The following is a 6,896-nucleotide window of genomic DNA, read 5'->3' as shown; positions in this document are numbered from 1 at the left end:
ACTCTCTACCAAGCAGCCACCCTGGTGAGAAGCGTGAGGACGAGGCTGCCCAGGGTCCAGGGTCCCCATGGTGTCCATCCACATGTGTGATTTTAAAGGAAAATGAGGAAAGCTGATGCTGGAGACGTTCTTTTTTTTCTTTTTTTTTTTTTGAGACGGAGTCTCTCTCTGTGGCCCAGGCTGGAGTGCAGTGGCCGGATCTCAGCTCACTGCAAGCTCTGCCTCCCGGGTTTAAGCCGTTCTCCTGCCTCACCCTCCGGAGTAGCTGGGACTACAGGCGCCCACCACCTCGCCTGGCTAGTTTTTTGTATTTTTTAGTAGAGACGGGGTTTCACCGTGTTAGCCAGGATGGTCTCGATCTCCTGACCTCGTGATCCGCCCGTCTCGGCCTCCCGAAGTGCTGGGATTACAGGCTTGAGCCACCGCGCCCGGCCGACATGGGCATTCTTGTATAATCTGGTTGAGTGAATCTTGGCACAGCGGAATCTTCTCACCCCTTTCAGAAACTCAAAGGACCATGGGCTAAGAGGTTGATCTGGGACCGGAGCTGGTCTAACTAAAGAGGAATATAATCTTGTGTGAGCATTTCTAATTTCTCTCGGGGACTATCCTAACTATAATTCCTATTTTATTTCAAACTCCTGAAACACATTAATTCAACATCCTAAGAGGAGAGGGTCTCCCTAATAAAGCTGTATTTTACTTTGTCCAAATGAAGAAATGCCCTTTCTGATGGGCTAGCTTGTAAGTAAGAACATCTAGCATATATAGGAGTGTGAAGACTACACTAGGGAAGAAAATAGTTTGATTCAAATTTGGCAAGTGACATTTGGAGTTTGAGTGAATTCAGCCCAAATGTCTTAAATTAGATAATTGGTAATTTAAGGAACTGCACATTCAAAGTGACCTATTCCATTGAAGGAATGTCTAATTTGACTAAAGTCACTCAGGAACCCCCTTAATTATAATTCTAGATATAATTGACCAAAATATTACTCTTTTTAACTTTGTAGTTTTAAAACAAGAACACACATTAACTATATATTCCAATCTATCATTTGATTACGGAAGCCCAAATAAGTTAATAGATTGCCATCAGTAGGCTTGATATTGCATCTTGTCTTTTGGATACATATTAAATGTTTTTCCTATTTCCTGTTCCAGGCTAGAGGCATTCAGTATTGTCTATAATAATCTATAATAAAAGAGAACAAATACAAGTTTTGTGATTTTATAATATATGTTATTTATTGTTCAATATCAGTAATTTGATGTCCTGAAAATTTACACTGAGGAACCAAACCCAAAGGACCTATCCAAATTATGAGAGGCCTCATTACCAAAATATGTTGTTAGTTTGAATGCCCCTCTGAAAATTTATTTTTTATTATTTACATCTTTGGAGTATTAGATGTATAGAATTTAACTGAACAAATAACTTCAAATATAATCAATCCTACTTTGAATTGAATTGGTGGCAACATCTTGAACAAGAAATCAAAAAAATCAAATCAGCAAGGAGCACATTAAATCTGCTGTTGATATTATTCCTGTGTTAGTTCCCATCTAATCCGTTGATAAATTCCAACTGTAAGCTGGAAGCAATATACTATAACTGGAGCAACATACTTTTTGTCCAAACTTTTCTTTTTCAAGTTAGCCATAGCGACTGTTTATGAAAGAATGCTTCTTTTCTTTGAATATGATATGTAAGCTGGTTTTTAATCATAAAAATATTACATTCAGTTTTCTAAACAGTCTTATGTGGCTAAGTTTCATATGCTATATTGCTCAGCTTTCATTTCAATAAATAAATAGAATGTTTTAGCTTGCTAATTATGATAATAATAATTGAACACTGATGAGATTTCTTCTCATTGCCTTGTGAAAATCAATTTCCTAAAAAAAATAGATTATTATTTCTTGTTTATCAGCTCTTTGTCATCAAGACAACAATAACAAAGTCATTATTCTGATTGTTTACTACAAATATGCATAGACTTAATTTTTCTGGATATTTGTCATTATTAATTATTAGGAAATTGAGAACAAAATATTTCACTTTTAATGATTCTACATTATGACTGCGGGAACTATTTAATTTTATTTTACCTTTTCAAAGGAAAATTAGATTTATATTTTTTGAAGAAACGATCACTGGCACAAGAGTCAATCACTTGTAGCTTTTAAATCTCAGGTCAGGCACTTACTAGTTGTGGGACCTTGTGGCACATAAACTTTCTGAACTTGTTTCCTTACCTCTAAAATGGGTTTAATATTCTACCATGAAAAAAATCACTGTGAGAGAAATAGTTCATGGAGAACAGTTACCTTAATGACAAGTGCATAGGGGATTATGAGTAGAAGTATAAAATCTTTCTTTGTAGAACAATCTGCAACCATTATTATTTGTCAGCTTTTAAAATGCAATTTTCCTATATTATTTCCATGGCTGATTGAAAATAGGTGATTTGTGTTAGATTATTGTTAGATAATTTTGTTGTTTTTAATACATATATTCTGCAAAGAAAATGTGTGACAACAATGTAAGCACTTTTATACTTATTAAAATAAATCATATTAATATTGATAATTATTGCTAAATTCATTTATTCTTTAAAATTAGGGATAATGCATTTGCAGAATTTGTAATATATTCAATTGCATGCATATTTCAAATAATTGCATGGTGGGAAAATGGAAATTGTCTCAGCTTTACCTGATCTGTAGGCACACATGCAAAAATTCAGTGATAAGGTTCAGATACAATTTGACTGTTGCAGTTTTGGTGTATATTCCTTTGAAGATACCTCAGTTAGAGTCAGTTTTATTTCCACTAGTATTCTGCTTTCCCAATATTCCCTTGTTTGTTTGTTTTTTTTTTTTTCCTGTCATGAATTGACAATCTTGACCGTTGTTTTCTTATTTCCTGTGTTCTTCCTACACAGTACATTCACTGTTTAGTCTTCCTGATATATCAACAGTTCTCGAGATAAATACAGACTGTATATTTTTATGGATGGAAGCATTAGGTTTAGTTTTGTCAATATTTGTCATTTCCTCCTATGTACCAGGCATTTTGCTAAGCACCAAGAACACTAAAACAAAATGTGTGCCTATAAACTTTGCCTTGCTGAGTGAGTGACTCTTTCTTATAGACTCACCTTCCATTTTATACTGAAAATAGTAAGATGCACTTAAGTGACAAGCTTAAATTTACGCATCTATTTAGTTAGCAGAGCTAGGAAGACATCAAGTATATCCTGACTTTCATTCAAATGGTAACGTGTTGTCTCCACATTCCTAATTATGGAGGGGTAAAGTACATAGACTGCATTTTCTTTTAATGCTACCAAATCTCTATGGAATTTCTTTTTTAAATGAGGTTAGAGACAGGAATGTCAATGGGTTAATGAAAGGGGAAACTATTGCACGTTTTGTTTCAAGTTCACTTTGGGTGTAAAATACTGAATGACATTTGAGTCTAGAACTTGACTCTATGCTTGCAATAGACTGTTAAGATAAGAAATGTTGATTATCTGGTTAATTTGTCAACGTAGACAGCCAGTCAAGCCCCAACATGAACCTTCTTAATGTTTATAATCTAAGCTAAATGAAGACATAGTCTAACTTGATTTGTTAATTGCTAACTTCTTCAGTTTGGTGTCTACAGACTTTAGTTGAAAAACTGCAATAATTTCAATCTAATGCATGGCTTGTCTTCCCCATTCTCCAAACCAATCTTTCAAATTTTCAGACTTATTTAAAAAATTGCCCTTTCAGAGGAAGAAGTATTTGGTATATAATAATAAACTCTATTTGTTAAATGACCTCTTGGTGCTAAGACTGCTTAAATAAACTTACTTGTATTAATCCATTTAATTATGTTAGATAGTTACTAAAATCATCCCCTATTAAACATCAGGATGTTAGATATGTTAAATAAATCAATCAAGGTTATATCTAGAAAGTAGTAAACCTAGTATATAAAATTTTTTATTAAGCATGTCAGATGTTTCTATTTAAAATGGGTGACTAAAGCTCACTATGAAATATTGTATAAATAATAAAAGCCACTATGATTAATGTTCATAGTTGATGTTATAATATTTAACATGAAAATGTCAAATATTTTTGAAACCTTGAAATGTATAGAATGTGGTATCAAATTATTACTGTATGCAGCAGTAAATAGGTAGAACATTTGTCCAGAAAGACAAATGATGACTTCGAGAAAGTAAATCTATAGTTTGAGTTCATGAGGTATAAAGTACAGCTGAGAGCTCAGTAGTAATGTTCTGAATAGAAGCAGTGCAAGAATTAGTATGTACTATCTATGATTTGCAGACAATGATTGATAACTCAAATTTAATCTTTTTAAGGTTCTAAAGAGAGATTCTTACCAGTATCTAGTTATGTTCATATCATAACTCAAATAAACATCATTTTTTTTTCTATTTTAAAGAATGGTAGACCTCGTGTGCCTATATTGATATTCTGTAATTGTATAGTAACATGTTTTATAGTCAGATAATTACACCAGATATCAAAGCCTTCAGTCTTTTTCCACTACAAGTTCTGCTACATACAGAAACACAGATATATTACTAAAGGATATTTTAGAGTCTCACTCCTTAATCTAAATATTTCGGTGATTCTTCATTCCTACAAAATAAAATTGTTTCCTAAACTACATTTCCATCTTCATTGTCATTACTCCCTTTTATTTCTAAGATCCAATCAAATTGGATAAGGGAGTGTTCTTTTAAAAATTACCACGATTTGCTGCTTTCATGCCTTGGGATTCCACATTATTTCTTCCAAACAGAAATAGGTGTATACGCTTATCTTTTGAATGTAAGTTGCAAATGCCTTGTCCTTCAAGGTCCAATGCATGAAAACAATGTCCCGTATTTCTAGTTTCCCAGCTAAAATGCAATATGTTTTTTGCTCTGATTTTAATTATATTTTGCTGGGTTCTTTCCCAGGTGCTATTACATTCTATTAGGTCGCTTGTAATTTTTCTATGCGCTTTATCACCCTCACAAGATTGTGCAGTGATTTAGGGCAGAGACACTATCTTATAAGTCTTTGTATACTCCACACCACCTTGTTTATAATCTTTGTAAGGTAAGAATTTTAAAACGATAAATATAGACTAACATAGACTAGCATATGCACTTTTATTGATATAGCTAAGAGTCAGAGAAGTTAATTAATTTGTCTTAAGATCATGGGGAAGAGGATTTATACCACATCTATAATTGCAAAACAAAAACTAAGACACTTCTATTTCTCTGGATACAATTATATTATTCACAAGGATTTGAACTCTAGCATTTGAAGGGTGGAGTGAACTCTGGCCTCATCTGGGCTGGTATGGTTATCTAAGCGGTAAATGTCTAGAGGTAGAGAGATGGGGGTAAATAACTGGAGTTTCCAGGATGGTGGTGATACTCAGACTCCTTTGGATGACATTTTTGTTATTGGCAGCTCTTTCAGTTGTGGGCACAGTGCCTGTAATAAGACAGGAAAGATTCAGGAAGAACTAGACAGGGTACTGGGGTCTCAGCCAAGCAGCTGAGTTTTAAGGCAAACTCCTAATAATACGTCAGGCTCTTTTCTTTATTGGGCCTTGTCCTCACTTTATTTTGCCTAGGTCACTTCATTTGTTCCCCATCTCACACCTACCTTCTAACCCCACAATCAGATCCTTGTAGTGTTGCCCCCTTTCCTCATGAATGAGTTTTGAATTCTGCATAGAAACCTACGTAATGATCCATGACATGTTCTTAGCACCCAACTTCCACCACAAAAACTTATTTATTTATTTACATAATTTTGAATGATATGTCTCAAATGGAATATAACCTTGTCAAGGACAAGGAATTTGTTCTGAACACGCCTGTACACCCAAGAGCCTAACAAAACATCAGACTATAGGAATCACGTAATAAATATTTGTTAGCTGCCTTGAAAGGAAGTGATAAAACACTGAAGACATGAATTGATTCACACAAGATGAAGCTGGGCTTTTCCTGCTGGGTAACTGTTACTCAGAATGGTGTTCCAGTTTATTACCATGTTATTTAGGGTTATGTTAGGGAAAGAAATGAACTCCTACCTCTGTGTTTGCTGTGGATATATTTCCTCTCATATGGTTAGGTTTAAGTCTAATAGCCTGAGAGAGTGGAAGAGCCTTCAGCTGCAGGTTGACATTGCTGAGTGCTGCTATATTGATGCTACTGATACTTACAAGTCAAGTAGATTAGTAAGTTTTGCCTTGAACACAGAGAGAGCTGTCAGTTATTGTCAAAGGAGCAAAGGATGGAACCATACTGGCCTCCTATAGGAAGGTGAGACTTCAATTGGCCAGCCCAGCCCACAGAGAACCCTTCTTCATCTGAAATGAAGGAGATCTAATTGCTTGCAGCAGCACTGATTAAACTAAGAATATTTCCACATGAATATGTGTTATGCCTTCATTGAAAATGCATGTATATTTAATGATTAGTGATTGTAAACTGGTTTATCTTTTTCACATTTCTAGTGAAAGTGGTTTCTGAACAGAACAGGGATTCCAAACAGGAATGGACTGAAAAAAGAATTTGAAAGGAAATTCAAGAGAGAGCTTCCTAAAAGCAAAGACCAGGTGTCACCTTTCATCCCTAAGCCTTAGCTGAATTTGTGCAGCAAAGAAAATGTTTGTTGAATAGGCTGCCTTAATAGTCTCAAATGATACAATTTACAAGACACAATTTATGTAAAATAGTGTTAAAATTTGATAAAATTAGGACGTATTTTAAATACTGAAATTAATTTGTTGAATTAGCTCATTGTAAAATAAAGACTCAGTAAGGAGAATAACATATAGTCATTGAGTCATTGACTAAAAA

The sequence above is a fragment of the Rhinopithecus bieti genome, unplaced genomic scaffold, assembly GCF_001698545.2.
Source record: "Rhinopithecus bieti isolate Rb0 unplaced genomic scaffold, ASM169854v2 scaffold_29976, whole genome shotgun sequence".
In the NCBI taxonomy this organism is placed as follows: Eukaryota; Metazoa; Chordata; class Mammalia; order Primates; family Cercopithecidae; genus Rhinopithecus; species Rhinopithecus bieti.
Note: the sequence above shows the minus strand (reverse complement) of the source record.